Source organism: Pinus tabuliformis, chromosome J (assembly GCF_031772625.1).
Source record: "Pinus tabuliformis cultivar Carrire ecotype Pingquan chromosome J, CPIR1, whole genome shotgun sequence".
Classification (NCBI taxonomy): Eukaryota; Viridiplantae; Streptophyta; class Pinopsida; order Pinales; family Pinaceae; genus Pinus; species Pinus tabuliformis.
Window position 1 is genome coordinate 1,013,653,996 of NC_142295.1, and position 19,979 is coordinate 1,013,673,974.

At 41.8% G+C, this 19,979-nt stretch overlaps 1 pseudogene; it reads left to right on the top strand.

Annotated features, from left to right (window-relative positions):
* Positions 1-3,386, top strand: part of LOC149230298 (pentatricopeptide repeat-containing protein OTP51, chloroplastic-like) — a 39,622-nt pseudogene extending 36,236 nt beyond the window's left edge.
* The last annotated feature ends 16,593 nt before the right edge of the window (positions 3,387-19,979 follow it).

A 19,979-nucleotide genomic window follows, 5' to 3' on the forward strand; every position in this document is an offset into this window, starting at 1 on the left:
TTGGCAAACACTTTACCCAGAAATCATTGAGTCTGTAAGGCTATAACCTTGAATTTGGGCCTCAACTAGCCAATTCAAACTATGCTCAAGATGAAAGAATCTTAACAACTTTAGGTTGCGTACAGAGAGTATGCAGATTGAAGTTGGCTATCAGATTTTCTGGGGTAAAGTGTTGCCTATTAGAGCACATTGATTTTAATGGAACAGTGGAGTAGGCAAAGGGTTGTGGTGTTGGAGAAACAAGTTACCTCGGTCATTTTTACAATGGATCAACACTGTTGAATTTACAATTTATCAACATTGTTGCATTTAGATACTATTTTGCGAAGAAAATTTTGGAAGAGAAGGATTGATTCATAAAGCCATCAACTCCTTGGGCTGACATTTGGTATGCATTCGTACTCATGTACGTTACTGCAATTTCCATCCAAAAAGAAGGATATATGTAATCAACCTATGTCAGAATTTCAACGCTTCGTCAAATGCATTATTTGACCAACATTTAGTTTATCATGCTAACAAAGGCTCGTATGCATGAGAACATGCTAGAAATAATCACATGCACTTGGGCAGATCAGCTTCCATTTTTATGAGAATTGGTTGAGCCACTCCAAATTCATATGGCTATGCTCCTACGTTGGTTTGGTCACCTACCACATTAAATTTGCAGGGGGCAGACAGACTGTCTAGTGAAAATTTTGAGAACAACCCAAATTCCTCAAGAATAGAGATGCCATGCTTATCAGGATGGTTCTCATGCTTATCAAGATGGTTCTCATGATTGTGGAGACATGCTATGAGTATTGTTTATTGGGTATATTGAGGATGTTTCAAGATCAGGGAAGGTTACTTCCAAGGAGGGGAGATGAAACCTGTTGTTAAAACTGATGATGGGTTTGAAACACGTCTCATGCGTACAGAGAAGACATATTTTCAGAGGGACTAGGCCATTATCTCTAGCTTTGGAAGCATGAAAACTGGACCCCTTGCAAACAATTCTAAGATGAAGATAGGCGCCCCTGGTTATGTATTCCAAGAATATTATGAGGCCACCTTTGCCACAAATATCCTTTATATTTAGTGGGTATGCATTTCTTTTGGGTGTACTAAGATACACAAATATAATAGTGAAGGAAACAAAGGCCCTAATCGTTCTGGGAGATGTGCATTGTGTGCTTTTCACGTTGATATATTGGCTCCTATTATATTATGCAATGGAGCTTGCTCAATCGTTATCCATGTATCCAACAAAGCCAGAGCACTCACAAATGTACAAATACTAAAATTGCATGTACCATTGGTTTACCACAGTGTACTCTTTGTTATAATATATATATATACTTGGATCCTGCTTAAACCTTGAACTAAACTCATAGCATACATTGCATCAAGGTAGTGGTGGTGAGGTATGTATTACTGTCCACTGATCTCTTCTACATTGTAGCATCAATTTCGTTCTTGACCTCTTCTACACTATAGGATCAACTTCATTATTGACCTCGACACTAGAGGATCAACTTCATTCTTTGATCTCTTCTACACTATAGGATCAACTTTGTTCTTGCCATCATCATTAAATAATTTCTCACTGAAGATTGTAGGTGCGCTCACTAGCATTCATTCTTCTCATTGTTGCTTACATTGAAGCACCAATTAAAGGTTTTGTTGATGAAGCCTGTGACATATACAATCGTATGATTCAACTTGGAGGGTATCAGCCAAGTCTCAGCTTACAAAATTCTCTTTTTAAGGCCCTATTAAGTGGCACAGGAGGGACTGTGAAACATCATTTAAGACCAGCAGAAGCTGTGTTTCAAAATTTGAAAACAGCAAGGCATAGGATAAAGGAGGATATTTATGAAGGTTTAATATGGCTTCACAGCTACCAAATTATATAGATCATGAAAGAATAGTCTGTCTAAGAAATGAGATGAAGCAAGCAGGATTTAAGGAAAGTAGAGACTTACTTATCTCAATACTCAGGGTCTGTTCAAGACGTGTAGATGTAAAACAGGCTGAAAGAACTTGGGCAAAGTTAGTTGACACTGCTGTAGGTCTCACTTCTCAGGCTTATGTGTATCAAATGGAAGTTTATGCCAAGGCTGGACAACCTATGAAGTCTTTGGAGATATTCACAAAAATGCAGGAGGAAGGAGTCTCCATGAGTGTGATTGCTTATCTGAAAATTATTGAGATAATGTCAAAAGCCCAAGAAAAAGAACATGCGGAAAATTTTATGAAGCAATTTGAGGATAGTGGTTTGAAGCCACTACAACCATCCTATGTGGACTTGATGCAAATGTATATGTGCCTATCTATGTATGGTGAAGTAGAATCCACATTTTCTCGATGTATGGCAAAGTGTCGACCTAATCGGGCAGCTTATGAAATATATCTTGAATCCTTGAATAAATGTGGCATGCTGGAGAGGGCTGAGGGGGTTTTTGCAGAGTTGCAAAGGGATGGTGCAATTGGTATTAAATCAACATGTGCAATATAATGCTAGAGGGATATCAATGCTAGTCAAGAAGAAAGGATCAAACAATTGTATGATGGAATTTGTCATAAGAAATATGACGTTGATCCCACATTGATGCTACAAATAAAACCATTGCTCAATTTGGGCAACAAAAATGTTAATAAGCGTCTCAGCTTGAAACTTGTTGCAGAGCAGCGTGAGATTTTAATTGCTATATTTTTTTCTGGTGCTAAGGTAGAATCACAAGATGAGAACAAGACTTTTGAAGTTCAGTTTGAGTTCAATGAAAAATTTGAGGTACAGGATGTATTGAAAGCACACATATACGACACATTTTATGAATGGCTGAAACCAGTTGATCAATTGAAAATTCAAGCTGAAGACATACCGCCTCATTTTTCTACTGTGAGTCATGGTAGTTTTCGATTTTATGCAAATCAATTTAGACCAAGGGGACAGATGGTAATGCCACGGCTTATACATCGGTGGCTATCTCCCCAGTGTTCTAGCATACTGGTATATGTATGGTGGACGTAAGAGCACCTCTGGAGATGTTATATTTTATGCACAAAACTATAAAGTTGAAGATGTTGAATGTGTTGGGAAAGCCTTGAGAATGAAGTCAATAAATTGTGTCATAAAAAGGAAGGGAAAGCAGTTTCAGATACGATGTCAAGGTAAGGATGCAATCTGGGTTTGGGAGTTGATGGAGCCTTACATATTGGATCCATTGAAAGAGTTTTTGAAACCTAAAGCTAGAGTTATTGAAAATGGAGCAGGAAATGAAGACACTGATTTTTATTCAGAGGACGAGTTTAATGAGGGGAGTTCTGAGTCCATGAGTGATTCTGACTCTCAGGAAGGGATTAAAGAGACTAAAATAGAGTCGGAAATTTTAACACAATAAGCATAGAGAGAATGAACCTTTTTGGCTACACAACTTAGCATGCAGATTGCATTTGCTGCAAGGACATGAGAATACTCTCTATAGTGATGAGAATCGAACATTTTAACATGAAAGAGCATGTCATTTCTTCCAGTTCATGATCAATTAAGAATTATGGGATTCAATGATGGATGTGTGACATGAGTAGATGATCTGAGTGTGCTAGATATAGAAGATTGAAGGGCACTTAATTTATTTGTAAGCTTAAAATGAGAAATTGAATGTAGATTCACAAGGCACATAGCCTCGGTTAATGATATCATCAAACACATCACGACATCTTACAACTTGAGGTCCTTGGCCAGAATGTCTGCTAGTTTACTAGCAAGTTCAGGGTCAAATTCAAACCAATCTTGCTGGATCATCCATTTATACACTCTGTGACCGATATTCCTTTCGCGTATTCGAAGAAGATTCATAATGATATATTTGACATCCTCCTGCTGAATCCATTTCCGTTGTCGGTTGAGGATTCTAATCATGGGAGCCGGGTCATGTGCAGGCAATTCCTCGTAGAGCCAGGCAATCTTCCTCCTCCATTCCTCCGAAAACTCCTCCAACTCCTTCACATAATTCCTATCTGAGATCCCGCTTAAATGGGTTTCATCATCTGTCTCCACATCGACCCAATTCTCCTGTAGGCCAACCATGGCAGCCCTTGCTTTGTATACTAGGCTCTACTTCTTCACAGCTGGCTCAGCCAAAAAGCTCTGGATTTCAAGAGTGGGGCGGTGGGGTTTTTTTTTTTTTTTTTGTTTATTAAACAGTATTAAGGTGGATCCATAAAACAGACTAAGGTTAAGATTGTTTTTGTTTAATAAAATATGACTTTTCATGTTTTTTCTTTTGAACATTATGACAATTATTAGGGGATCAATAAGTTGGCTCTTTATTTCATTTTTTTAATATTACATGCACCAGAATTAAGATGCTCTAATCGGGTTGCGAAGCACCAAAATTTAGATGCTTTCATGGGTAAAGGGCTATTAACCACAACAGCTTAACAGCTATAAGATCGGAGGTTCAAGTCCTCCCTCTAGCGGCATTTGGGTTTTAGTGGGCTTTGGGTCCAGATTTTGAACCAAAGCTCTAATACCATGTGTAAGAGCCCTATTCTAGGGTCTGATAACATATCTAATTTCTTCTGAAATTAAATGCGATAAGAGGAGATAACTTTCTTACTTACACAACTTTTAAACAAATAAAATTTTATCATTTACATTATAATCAACATAAATCAAGGTGAATATTTCATTCTAATAAACTTTACAAGAGTAGTCTATGGAGGAATACCTGTACCGGTGGCTGATGGAGATACCTTTGTCCTACTGCTCCTGCTGAATGCTCCTCTTAACGGACCCAACTAGATTTACCTCCCAGCCAACTAGGAAATAATCCCTAGCCCAAGAAACCTCCACAGGTTCCCTAGCCCTCCGAGCCCAAGTCCAACCAGATGGAGTGTGTGTGTCCAAGATGAAAGATTCAAACCAAGATAATAATATTTCCCTCCTCTCAACAACCCGAGAAACCTCCACAGGTTCCTAAGGTCTCCAAAAACACAACAAGTCCAAACAATCACAACTAACCCCCCTCCTCCTAAGCAAGACCCCCCCTTCCCTTTTTATACCCTCCTTCCCTTCTCCTCCTCAACCAACTCTCATTAATGTCATTAACTTCTCATTCATCCTTACAGTTGACTTCTCTTCTCCCAAGTAAAGCTGGGAGTACATTTGGAAATGTGACATGAATATAAAATTGGGACTTTAATGGGAAAGTACCATGTCTTTTCCCAAGTAAATCTGAAAAGTACATTTGGGAATGTGAGATGAATATATATATTGATGATTAAATGGAGAGAACTATGTCTTCTCCCAAGTAAATGTGAGGGTACATTTGGGAATGTAAGATGTAATTACATGGAAAGGACCATGTCTTCACCCTAGTAAATGTGAGGGTACATTGAGGGATGTGAAATGAATATATATATTAATAATGAGTTGGAGAGGACCATGTCTTCTCCCTAGTAAATGTGAGGGTACATTGGGGAATGTGAGATGTACTTACATGGAGAGGACCATGTCTTATCCCTAGTAAATGTGAGGGTACATTGGGGAATGTGAGATGAATACATATATTATTTGAAATAATGGAAGGAGACCATATCCTACCTAAGATTCAATTTGAGAAAGTAATTTGGGAATTTGAATAATAGAAACCATGGATTTTATATTAGACCAATATTTCTCAATATTTTCAGATAATGTAAACATTAATAAAATTTCCAGGATAAGATTTAAGTGGGGCATTACATTTAGCCTTTTCCACCACCGTCATGTTCTTGCCTTTGCTTGTTGGTTTTTGTTGTCCCTTCGTTAGGGAACAATAATTGTCCCTTTTGTTGTTTTCCTGCATAAAGGAGGGTAAAAGTTAGCTAAATCATAACTGCAAATAATTCCTTCATTTCTTACCATAATTCCTCAATAGATTAATGCATTAAGATATAGAAAAGATAAGAATAAAGGAAAAGGGATGATGAGATTAATAGCAACTACATACCCATTTCGTGACTCAACATATTCCTCTGCTTACCCTATTTCATGGTCTCATGAAAAGCAAGTAATTCGTATGCAGAGAAGTTAAAGAATAGGCTAAAGAAGGAACATCGTAAAGTGGTCTAAAACCATGATTTCGGGCCAAGAGCTCAAAGACGGGCCATGTCTGTCCTTCAAGCAATTCGTATATAGCCCGATAACCTTCAATAGGATACCAAATGATGGGGCTATGGAACTGACATCCTAACCAATAAGGAACTTCTCTTAAAATGAGATTGCTATATGTGACAAAACGGTCCGCAGCTAGTTTAAAATTTCTGTAATTAAATGGCTCTCTATCTTGTACAATACTAGTGGAGACTGTCCACCTGAGCTTGGTTGCAGCCAAAGAGCTTTCCTGAATGGAGAGGAAGTATTCTACTCCTTTTGTACAATCTCTTTCTGAATAGGCCCTAAAATTTTAATCACCCCTTCCCTTGTCATCAGACTCTTATGATTGGCAAGCATTTGCAAAGGGTGCTTGGGTTCACTTCTTACCCAAAGATCCATTCCATGCTCTTGTCTTTGGAACGCGTTATGAACCTTGAACCATTTCAGTTGATTGACTGCAAATGAGATAAAGGCTTGGAATTGAACATCTCTGTCAGGCGGAGAGAGTCGATAGTGCAGACACAACCAACCTCCCTAGGATCCTAAGACTCTCTAGTGACAAACAAGACAAACAAGAGCAATCCTTCTCTAAACATGCATTTACTATATAAGAAATCAAGTGTTTAGATCCTACCTGTAATCCAACGCTGTTGTAGCAGTCCAGCCTCACTGATCCGGATGAGCTCCTCCTTCACTTTGAAACCTGCATCCACTAACAATCAAATGATTAAATAGCACTTGATAATCTCATAGAATAAAACATATTTAACACATAGACCAAGGAGTACATGAAACAACTCATAAATAACAAGTTATTGAGAAGAATGGACTCATTTGCATTAATAGGAGAAAAAAGGAACAATTACAACCTGAGCCTTGGTGTTGTGCAAGTCCCTCCCAGGGTCCATCAAGAGTTCTCCTTTAATTTGACAAAGCTCACCCACTTCCAAATAGAACAAGCAAAGATGGCAATCTCTCCTCACAAGCTTCTAAATGGGAGTCCTAATTCTAGCAGCATCTACCCTTAGAAATGTTTAGCTTCCAACCTCCCCTCCTTCTGGCCCAATGCCTGTATTTATAGTGGTCTAGAGGAAGTTATTCAGGTCCACCATCAATGGGATAATCCCCTCTTTGGATGGGATAGCTCCCTCATTGATGGGATAAGTTCCTCTTTGGTAGGGGTACATGAACCATCTGGAGGCGCTCAATACACGTCGAACAACCTTCTAGAATGCTCTAGAAATGACCACAAGTAACTTTTTAAAGATGAAACTTGCGCATTTTGACCTTTACAGGGGGACGCACCTGCCCCTTTACATACAGAGCGTACAAGTACGCAGCTTTTGTGAACATTGGGTGCGTACCCGCAGGTAAGGTTGAGAGAACCTGCGTACCCAGAGATAAATACATTTATAAAGACTTTCTCTCTTTTTGGAGTTTGACATGGAGAGCAGAGGCATAAGACTTGCCTAAGAGGATAGCATGACTGTTGATAGAGCCATACTAACTGTAAATAGCCATGGTGACATTTTTTAGTGTAACAGATTGCCCCCTAAAGTGCGAAGCCTGTAATAGATTAGGGTTTTGTATTATCTAGGAAGGGTGAAGCGCTTTATCATTTCAAGGATTATCTCATGGAGAGCCTGGTCAGAACCTGCAATTTTCAACACAAAATACATGTATGAGATTATATCATCACTGAGGTAGGCATTCCCATACTCAGATCAAAACTTTAACTAACAGACTAACTACTCTGATACAGGAATGATCTTGTAGTACATCATAATCATAGACTTTTGTAGACACAGTATGGGCGCAGCCATCTGTTTATGATTAGTCTACTTAGATAATGAATACAAAACTCCTCGCAGCCTGGATGGTGGAAACTAGATCCAGGGTCTTCATTTCTACTTCCCGAATTGGTACGATTCTAGCCATGCGAATAAATGAGTTGATGTCGAACATGGTAGAAACCACTTGATTACCAGTCGATGATGTAAACTGTTAACAAGTGTGAGAGAGACCACCAGTAATGTCAATGGTTCTCAAAGTACCCAGTACAATCCATGAGATGTGAATGAATGAGTTGATGTCGAACATTTCACGGAATCCTTCGATCGAGAGTCAATGATGTAAACTGACGTCAAAGGCGAGAAACCTGCCATTGATGCATGCAGACTTCAAGGTACTGACGATTTCTAAGTCATCTCTCTAGATAATGTGCTGATGTCGATAGAAAGTGACCCGTTGCAGGCAAGCCCACAACACGAAATCATTTGTTCAAGTTGAAGAAATGTTGCTGTAAGGACTGACTCAGGGATGGTCAAATGGATGACAAGTATTTTGCAGATGAAAGTTTTGCTTGCAGACCTCTTGAACACATAACGACACAACAAATGGTTTAGTGATAAACAACTCAAAGTTAATCCCCGAAACCCGACTGAAGGCTTTCAAAGTGGTTTGATCAACTGTGAGGTAAAGGATTTCCCAACCCAGGTGAATGAAAAGTGTCGTGTCCAAGAGTGGTAATAAAGTTTCTTCTGAGACAAAAGATAACAAATAGGCTCATTCCTCTCTCTTTTCCCCCACCATTTCTGGCAAGTACCTCTTTATTTTTAACAAGCTTGAGGAGGATAACATATGCTTGATTATAAGCTCATCCTTCGGATGAGTCCAACCTAGTTTTGATTCGAACCCTAGGAAGGAGTAGTTCGTTCCTGTTTGTAATTGAACAGGTCCTTTACTGTGAAATTTTAACGAGCCCAGTATAGGAGAAACTCGGCGTTTTTCAATTTTAGAGAGTCTGAAAAACTTAAGAAGACTCCAAGTTGAACTTTTTCGTAGATTTGTGTCCCCCAAGCCCGAAAAAGTATAAAATAATACCTGGGGGAACCGCTTGATCTTGCGACCAAGGAGTACTTTCATAATTAGTGCCACTGACCTGAAAAGTAAAAAGCGATCAAGGACACGTCGTTTTATTTCCAGTATCGATTTTGAAACAACAAAAACCCGGCAACCTTTTCCTGTTTTTACGGTCAGAAAAGGGCTATAAGGGGACCGTCTTTTAATTCTGTTTTAACGAGTGTAAAAGAAACGCTCGGCAATCTTTTCATATTTTAGGAGTTAGAAAAGGGCTTAAAAGATGACTCTGATATTTTGGTTCGTGAAAAATGACAATTTTCCCTCTAAATCCCTTTGTCCTGCACAAAAACGACACATTACTCATACCTGTTTAAGATAGGCAAAAATGCATTGAAAAATATCCTTCCATGGTGAAAAATAAACAAACCTAGCATTCATTCATCCAAAAAACCTATAAAAAGACTTTTTACCATGTCATTTTTACCATTTTACTGTTGAGGTTGAGAAAAGGGCTTTTGGCAAGCAACTTCCCGTGGTCATTGCGGAGAATCCGACCGTCAGAATCGAATGCCGTCTCTTCCAGGTATTTCACAACATCCTCTTCTTCAATTTCATCCGATTAAAATTTTGTTTTAGGTTTTAGTTTTGGTTTTTGGGGGGTTTTTAGGTTTTAAAAACCGCTATGCGGGGTACGCAGGTGCCCTAAGGGTGACCTGCGTCCCCCGACCTTTTCCTACACAGGAAAAAGGTCGGGGTACGCAGCCCACCTTCAGGCCAGCTGCGTACCGGCACTCTGTGTCCTAAACGCTGGGTGCGCACCCCGCGAAGGGCGGAATTTGAAACCCCAAACCCCAAAAATAACCATTTAAATTTTCCCAAATTAATTCTAACCTTTATTTCTTGGTGTGTAGGGCACTCACCATGTTGGATTGGAGAGAAAGAGAGCACGAGGACGTTGATTTAGCCGCAATGGGTCACCAACCTTCCATTGATGCCCTAAAAGCATGCGGACTATATAAATACTGGGCCATACCTGGCATGAGGGCTCAGGTGAGATTCTTGGAGTGGCTGGTTGAGAGATGGAACATTCATGAGCAATGCTTTTACATCGGAGGGCACCAGCTCGAGATAGAGCCCTCTGACATATACTTTCTCACTGGCTTGCCAAATAGGGGCGAGCAACTCAATCTAGCCGGGACTAGGCCGGGTGGCCAATCCCTTGCTAGTCTCCGGGCAGATTGGTGCATACCCAATCAAAACCATGCGAAAGGCATAGAAATCAAATACATCTCTTGGCGTGAACTCATGGTTATAGCTTTCACGGTTACCAGAATTTGTGGCGCAGCCGCTTTACATATTGCCACCGGGTCCCAAATGCGGATGGCGATTGACTGTTTTCGAGGCACCATCTTCAACTGGTGCGATGCTGTGTCGGCCAACATGAAGGGCCAACTGACTAGGGCAAAGAACGGACAACTGAAGACCTTTGGATATGGGCCTCTAGTTGTGAGCTTTGCCTTAGAGAGAGTTCCGATGCTGATCCCTCAGCATCTCACTGTTGATATCTTGGGTCCTCGGGAGCCAAAGCTGATACGATGGGTTACGGTGATGGCCCGGCATCCTGACGAGGGCGCAGCAGTTGTTCGATTCCCTACTGGTTATTTTCACTAGTTAGAGGACCAGGTTTTTGCGATCCAGGACTTTCCGTATGCCGGAGTAGATTTTCGAGGTGATCCGGACATGGTTCTTCCACAGGGAGAACAATGGGACGACAGAGGTACTTCATTTTCCACGAGTTTTTAAATTATGTATTTTTTGGTTTTTTATATCGCCTCAAAACTGACAGCACAAATTTTCAAAATGCAGATGTAGGTCCACGGCGTCCAGCCAACCTCCGGGCTTTTGAGAGGAGAGTACCAGCTGTACCAGCACCAGCCCCACAGGATGCGGCCGCAGAGACCTTAGCCGAGCTGGAACAGGATCTAGAGCGTCTGACGGCGGATATACCAGAGACCACCATAGATGACATTCCCATTCGACTTCAGCGCTATGTGGTCGCAGTCCCAGGACCTTTTAGGAGGTTCTTGTGTAGGGTAGCGCGGGCAGTGGTCTCGTATAGAGAGCACCACCAATGATTGGCTAGTCGTTTTTGTAGACACATATGACATTTTTGGTTTTTTGTACTTATCATTTTTGCCGATCATAAGGTGTTTTTCAACCTATGATCGAAGACGATGTATATTTTTTTGACACACTCCTATATATATATATATATATATCATTATTACCGGCTCATTTTGTTTAACATATGTGATGAAATGTTTTTAAATTTACTTGCATGATTATTGTAAATGTCTGTCCAACATTCGAGAAGCAATTGCATCTGCTAATGTATTTAAAGACCTTGGAATATGCTGATATTCAATGTAATCAAATTCACGTTCCAAGAGACGCACTCTCAAAAACAATCTTAATAACACAGGATTTCTAATGGCATATACTCTATTAAGCTGTAATACAACAAGTTCAGAATCTAACCTCACTATCAAACATCGAATTCCAAATGAAATAGATTCAGATAATAATTCAACCATTGTACTGTATTCTGCAATGTTGTTCGTCGTTTGACCGAGGCTTACCCCATGCATAGAAACTAACTCGTCAGAGGGCGAATAGATAACCCAAGCTGCAGAAGAGATATTTCGTGTACTACGACAAGCACCATCAGCAAATCCAATGTATGTTTGGAGAGGCGTCGACATCTGCAATATCAAGAGTAAAACCAAGATAAGCCAGAATAACGACGAAAAACACACTCTCTAAACTAAGCACACTATCTAAACTAACAAACATACTAGCTAGAAAGAAAACCTAACCTAACTAAAAATTCTCCATACCCACCATTTAAGCATAATACCTCTTTAGGTAAAGTCCATTTCTGGGTTTACCCAAAGAGTCCCCATCAAAATCTACCAGCTCATAGGCCCCTTTTGCTAGCTTTCGCTTTACAATGTAGGGTCCATGCCACATAGGAACGAATTTTCCAGCACCTAGCTTATCGTTAGCTTGATCATATAATAGCACTAGGTCTCCCTCCGAAAAACTTCGAGGGGTCACATTTCTATCATACTGAGCTTTCATTCGCTTTGTGTGAGTCTCGATTGCCAATGCAGCGTCACGTCGAGTCTCATCTAACTGAGCTAAGTATAATAAACGTTTCTCCTCTTCGGAAGTAGCTGGGAGTAATTCGACAGCCATTTGAAGTGATGGGATTTCGCATTCAATGGGTAACACAGCTTCCAAGCCATAAACTAGCTGGAAAGGAGTGAACCCTGTTGAAGTTTTCACTGAGGTTCGGTATGCCCATAGCGCTGAAAATAACATGTTGTGCCAATTCGACCGATGAATACCAATGGTTCGTCGGATCATGATAACCAGAACTTTGTTGATAGACTCAACCAAATCGTTGGCTTGCGGATAATAAGGAGTAGAGCTATCGTGGCGCAAACCAAGCTGGCTTGTAAGCTCAGTCATCATGATGTTTCAAAAATGGCTCCCATGGTCAGTGATGATTGCTTGTGGGACACCAAACCTAGTTATAATATGATTGAATACGAAAACTGCAGCTGTTTTGCCGCTTGCGTCGAATGTAGGCATCGCCTCGGCCCATTTAGTAAAATAATCAACCGCGAGGATGATATACGCATGCCCCCCGGCCGAGTGAGGGTTACAAGTAATAAAATCGATACCCCATTTGGCGAATGGACCAACGGAAATTATAGGATGGAGAGGAGCAGGTGGTGCGCGCATCTTGCGATCAAACACTTGACAGTTGTGGCATTTCCGGACTGCAATGATACAATCTTTAAACATGGATGGCCAGAAATAGCCAGCGCGCAACACCTTCTGAGCTATGGCATACCCAGACATATGACCGCCACATGCTCCAGAGTGACAATCATTCAAAACCCTCTCAGCCTCTTCGTGAGTTAAGCAACGTCGAAAAACTAAGTCTGCCCCCCGGTGATAAAGTGTATCTCCAATAATCGTGTATTGCTGGGATTGAAACCTAATTTTTCGACGTTCCGACTTTGAAGCTTCAGGCCGGAAGGTTTGGGTTTGGAGATAGATGATTATATCCCCGTACCATGGATCTAAAGTACTGATAAGAAACAACGATTCGTCCGCAATGGACTCCTCTGCCACAGTTTCTGTGTCAGCATGCGGGAAATCACACATCAATTCCGCAAAAACTAAGGATTTCTTAGACTTGGACTTTTCAAACTCCAAGTCGAACTCTTGCAGGATAACGATCCATTTAGAGTACTTGCCCCCTAGCAGTTTTTTTGTCAAAATATAAATCATAGGGTTGCAATCCGAAATAACTGTAGTTTTACGGAGAAGAATGTAGTGACGAAAACGCTGGACAGCTTGAACGGCTGCCAGGGCCAATTTCTCCACGTGTGAATATTTTAGCTCAGTGGGGTTTAATGTCCTACTAAGATAATATATCACATGTTGCGCTCCGAATTCATCTTCTTGAACTAACACCATTCCAATAGTGGAATGTGAAGCTGCGAGGTATAAGAAGTAGTCCTGGTTGTAGTTGGGAGGATGCAACAACGGTGCATGGGTCAACGCGTGTTTAAGTGCATCAAAAGATTGTTGGGCAATCTCATCCCAAAAGAATTGAGCGTTCTGTTTCAACAACCGTGTAAAACCTTTAGTGAACTCGGTGTAGTTTGGAATGAATCGGCGTAAAAATTTCGCTTTCCCTTGCAAACTTTGGAGTTGGTGCAAACTCGAATGAGGAGGCAATTTGATGATAGCTTCGACCTTCGAGGGATCGACGCGAATGCCGGCTTTTGAAACAACAAATCCCAGCAATTGACCCGTTTCTATACAGAAAACGCACTTGTGGGGATTCAACCGAATTCGATAATGCCGACACCTCATAAAGATTGCTCGTAAGTGGACAAGGTGATCAGCTCGATGTAAAGAATGAGCAGGAAAATCATCGAGGTACGGTTGCACAATGTGCTTGATGTCATGAAATGCGTAAGACATCGCCCGTTGAAAAGTGGCCCCGGCATTTTTAAGTCCAAAAGGTAATTTGCAATAAGCAAATGTCCCCCATGGACAAATGAATGCCTTTTTTGGTTGGTCGGCAGGTAGAATATTGATTTGATTATAGCCCGAAAAACCATCCATGAAGGAAAACATTTCACTTCTGGCACAATCATCAATAATTTGATCGATATAAGGCGTAGGATAGTTGTCTTTTGGACAAGCTCAATTTATATCCCTATAGTCGATACAGATTCTTATTGTTCCTTGTTTCTTGTTGACCAGAACAATATTCGATACCCAATCTGTTAACGGGATTGGATAAATGAAACCTACTTTCAACAGCTTCTCGACTTCTGCTTTAATTGCAGCCGCTTTCCGAGGGTGAATTTGACGCAGCCGTTGCCGGACGGGTTTAGGGTCCGGGTAGGTCTTTATTTCATGAACAACAATGATAGGATCGATTCCTGGCATTTTCTCGTACGACCAGGCAAACACGTCGCGGAATTCTTGGAATAGGGCCTTGTAAGTTTGGATTTCATCTTCTGTACATGAGGCACCTATATGAATGTTTTCCTCAATTCCGGGCTTCACTGAAATATCAATGGGAATAGTGCGAGAAATATTCCCTAAATTCAACTCTAAATCAGAATGTTTCGTTGGATTCTGAGCGTCTTTGACGTATTCAGCGGTAAAGATAGATGAAAAATCATTTTCAAAAACATCATCCTTAGGTAAAAACGAAGATCTGTGATGGAGATCTTCCCATGGTAGATCGTCTACACTTAGGATTTCGCGAAGTTGTTCGTCAGATGACACGACTTCGGGAAACGCTATCCGTTCTAAGGTTGATGTGAAAAGTGATTCTTCACTGACCACATTCATTTGGTCGATTTGGGTTGAACGCGAGTCGGTAAAAGACATGATAGCTTCATAAGCAATTTCATATGGACTCAAAGGCATAGCATCACCGAATGAGTCTATCTCAGATTCAGATGGGACAATCCAAGGATCATCATAAATAATGTTGTCTGATGTAATCATATGAATTGATGCAAATGAAGGGTCTGCGTTGATTGGAGGGAAAGGAAAAGTTCCCAGTAAACCGGAATCTTTAACTAAACCTATGCCAACGTCCCTATAAGGGATTGTCGTCTTACCGACATGCTGGATACTCTCTGAAGAGGCTGGGTCGGATGAAAAGTATGTCAGCTGATCAATCGTCATGATCTTACCGTTATGTGGAAACTTAATTACTCTGAAGACCGATGAAACGACCGCTGTCATAGCATATGACCAACTTCGACCCAAAAGAAGGTTGTAGTCTAGAGGGGCATCAACCACCTCCACATCCAGACTAACGGTTTTACCTTCTACCCCTATAGGCAATTCCTGTAGAATACCAAACGGACGGAACCCACGGCCATCAAAGGCCTTAAGGATGGTCGGGGATTGGTTCAACGAAGGAGAACCAAGCGATCTCCAACATTGAATCGACATAATACACGTAGAAGCTCCCTCATCAATCACAGTCCGATGAATGGGCCTGTTCTTGACTATCACTGGAATTTGGAAAGCCATTTGATGGGGTAGACGCGGTGTACTATTTTCTAGATCGAAGATTATTAGGTTCGGATCCTGAACATCAACAGCTCCGATAGCCGACAAAAGTAATTTTCGTTGTGCTGGGCATGATTGCAGCACTTCTAAAGCCGACATTGCTGAGGGTGAAACAGCTAAGTCCTCAACAATGTTGTAATTCTGGGCTGCTCTCGCATGTGGATTGAAAGAAGACCTTCGAAGTACACCCTTGGCGGGCGGTTTGATTACTAAGTCCGGGTTAGGTTTTTCGATCTGTAGTGGATCGGAACCAGGAGCTGAGGTTGATGGGTTAGAATGAGAAGATTCTGCTTCCTTACCATCAACAGGATTCTTACTACCATAATCTTGCGATCGAGTCGCAATCCGCACATGAGACATCATCAAAATGGGTTCTTCACTGGCAGTCGAGGAAGAACCTATCATCTTACTTTCCTGCTTTGGAAATGGGTCTTTTAACACAGCAGGAGTGGGAGAACCTTTGACTATTTTCACAACCTCGGCCCGATGAGGGCAATCTCTCGTAAAATGATCCTCCTCACAAATAAGACAAGGATATCGAGGTTTGCGCTTTTCGTCATTGGTTTCCGACTTTTCCGTTTTCTCCTTCGGAGCCTTGTCTGCTTTAGCCTTCTTCTTTCCACCGTTTTTTGATTTGGCCGTAGATGACTCTACAGCGTGAATATCGGCAGAAAGTTCAGGAGAAGACTCTCCTGTCGGGGAATCGGGCAAAGTGATTATAGGAGTAGTTGAAGCCTTGGAAGGCTTCTTCTTACTCTTTGTATTCACGATACCAATCATACCATCAGCGGCATGAGATCCCGAAGGAGCAGCAGCGATTTGATTCGATTTTGGAAGATCTGGAATCTTCTCGTGTAACGTACCCGACTGAGTATAAACTAAGTCAAGGTATTGCGCCTGAGCAATGACTTGCTCCTCAGTAACTACTCCGGCCTTAGCTACATCTTCAATAATCTTCGGTAATAATGATTTAACAAACCATTCAGCTAAGATTTGGTCCGGGATAAAAACTTTCACTAACCTTCTTCGACGTCTCCACTCATGAATGTGATCAGAAATATACGTGGACGTTGATTGTTTTAGTGAAGTTAATAGCTCCGTGCCGTTATCGTATCTGACCGGCAACTGAAAATGAGTTAAGAACGAGGTAGCTAACTGGCTAAAATTGTAAAAAGAGGCCCGTGGTAACTCAATGTACCACTTGGCCGCGAGACCAATGAGTGTACGCTGGAAAAGACGTAAGCGGATCGAATCATCCGAGATAGAATTTGAAGCACACCAGAGGTGGTAAGTCATCACATGATTGGACGGATCCTCTCCAGACTTACCTTCGAACTTGGGTATATCACTGGGCAACTTATTCGGCATTGGCGGCCAGAACTGAAGATATTGAATTGGATCGTTCGTTAGGCGCGTCAAGTCTGGTAAATCCAAAGTTGTGATAAACGGTAACTGCCGGTTAGGATCTCTAAAACTCTGGGTCACAAGACCAGTCTCAGGAGGAGGATATCCAGGATAACTAGGAACAGGAGTCGCATTAGGGATATTATGTCCTCCTAGAAAACCAGGATTAACCGGACCGTACTGGGGTTGTTGAAGTTGTTGATAAGTGTACCCAGGATACGGTTGATACTGGTAAACCGGCTGTTGGACAGCTTGCCCATGTTGGTACTGTCCCTGGTATGGTTGTTGAACAAATTGAGGTTGAGTAGTGACAACCATACTTATACCAGGCTGACCTATAGGCATCTGGACCGTGGTTTGAATCGTAGATCCAGACAACGGTAAAGATGTCTGAGGAGTGGTTACAGAGATAGTAGAAACTGGAGCTGTCGATACTCCAGAAGTAAGTGTGGCAGATGTAGCGGCAGTTGCAGCAGCCGTTTGAGATGGAGTACTAGGTGCAATTGGCGGCTGAGTAGCTACCGAAGTTACAGAAGTTTGAACATTTTACTGGACAGGTTGTGGTTGCTGGGGTGGACCAGAAACTACGGGTTGTCCAGCTTGAGGTACCAACTGTATACTTGGCTGCAACACCTGTTGACCTTGTGATGGATCCCACACTATCATTCCGGGGTATTGACCCGTAACAGGTTGAGGATACTGAGATCCATAACCGGATTGAGGATAGGATTGATAATTGAAAGGTGCAGTTCCCATACCTTGAACATATGACTGACCTTGAGGTGGTTGATAACCTTGACTCGAGTATTGACCTTGAGGTAAATACGGATACTGGGGTTGACCTTGACCTTGAGGTTGATACCCTTGAGATTGATACCCTTGGGGTTGACACCCTTGAGGTTGCCATCCTTGGGGTAAATATTGATACTGAGGTTGACCCTGGGGTACATATTGAGGCTGGGGTTGACCTTGAGGCATGTATTGCACCATAGGTACATACTGACCTTGAGGTTGCCCCCCAGACACGATTTGTGTACCTTGAGGTTGCCCCCCAGGCGTTAACTGAGGCTGCCCCCCAGGCGGTAATTGGCCACCTTGAGGTTGGGAAACGGGAACTGAACCTGACATCATGTAAATGTCTCCTACACCCAATGGTATATTACCATTGTTTCCAGCTAATAACCCATGATCAACGGGTTGAGGAGATGCCCCCGCAAAGGTACCAGAAAGTGATTGATACCCGGTGGGAACAGAAGGACCGCCGTGTAAGAAAGATTCAGGAGTTTGAGTAAACACGGACGACTGACCAGACATATTTACAGGAGTATAAATACCTCTAGGTGGAAAGGGAGTACGAGGTGTAGAAAAACCTACCCCTAAGTTGTCTAAATAATTGGTTAACGAAAGGTACCAAGTAGTACTTCTAGGAGGACTGTAAAAGATAGATTCACGCTCCCTGAGCTCAATAGTAAGTTGATCCTCAAGGTTAGAGACGCCTATTTCTTCCTCTGGAGCAAGTTCTTCGATAGCAATCAGACCAGTAGGAAGATTTTCGGTGATAACTCGTTCTACTCTTGGTGAATCTGGAACACTAGAAGTCGGAGTAACAGGTTCAGATATTTCAGGTTCTTCGCCTGTATCACTAGCAGACGAAAAACTACCAACAAGCTCAGAAACTGTAACAGCTTCGGGATTATAACCTGTCTCTAGACCTTGGTAATTTGAATGGACTACCAAGGAGGATTCTCCTTCTTCAGGTGAACCTACTCTACTGCCACTAGGAGGAGTTACAAGGACCTTCAAACCTTCTAGATTACTGGGGTCGTCTCGAGGAGGGTCACCCCTAAGTCTACGGGATCTTCTCAACAATTCGGCTACAGAAACAACTTCAGGAGACTGGCCCCGAAGTCTACGGGACTGTCTCGGTAATTCTGCCACAGCTAAAAAATTTTAACTACTACACACGAAAACAAAGTAAAATCTCAAATCAAAACCACCTAAAGTCTCTAAAGAACCAAACAAATTTGAATCACACGCCTAAAGAATCTAGGGCGTCAAACCAAGTACAAACAGTAGCCTTCCAGACCGAAAACGCTAGTTGGAGATGAAACCCAACATCGCCGGATTCAGTACAGAAGTGGCGGGTGGAACAGTTACCCCGGCAACCTGCTTAATGAATAGACCGGCACAAGTTCCTCCACTTTAACCGTCTCGAGTGAAGTGAACCCCCCGGAAAATCCAAGTGAGTCTAGCCGACGTCTGCTCCAGGTACAGTGGGATCTTCCCTCCACCGTCACCTCGGTAGAATCCTAAAGATAATGGTCACTAAGGTTACCAACCGCAACAAATGCACCTGGGGGAACAGTCTACACTCCGACAGCACGCAAGGGCAGAGTATCAAGCTCAATCCCCTTGCCGGTTCCTTGACAATAATCCAAGGTTTACCGACAAGTGACCCCTGGCTCCTCGACAATGGTTAATCCGAGGTTTACCGTTTGTAATACGTGCGTGTCTGGCGTCGTTCCCAACGAGGGAGGATTGATCCCCTCACTGGTTTGGACACGAGTTCGTGCTTCTCCTTTAAGAGGAGCTTTCCCAGAGTACAAATGAGACAATTGGATTTATTCTATCACAAGATAAGCTACTTGTTTGGTTTTGTTGTCTTGGAGAGTTAATTACTCTCCTACTCCAAGACACTAGCCTGATCTAAATTGGTGTTTCAGAGCCCTAGTAAATAAAAGTTACTACGTTGATTTTACTTTAAGCGTTAATTTTATGGTTTTTCTTAAAGACAAAAGGTAGCAGAAGTGAAACCAATGGTGTGTAGACTCAACTCATACCACTACAAAAATGCACCTAGGATGATTTACGCTACTTTTCTCTTTCAATGAAATTCCTA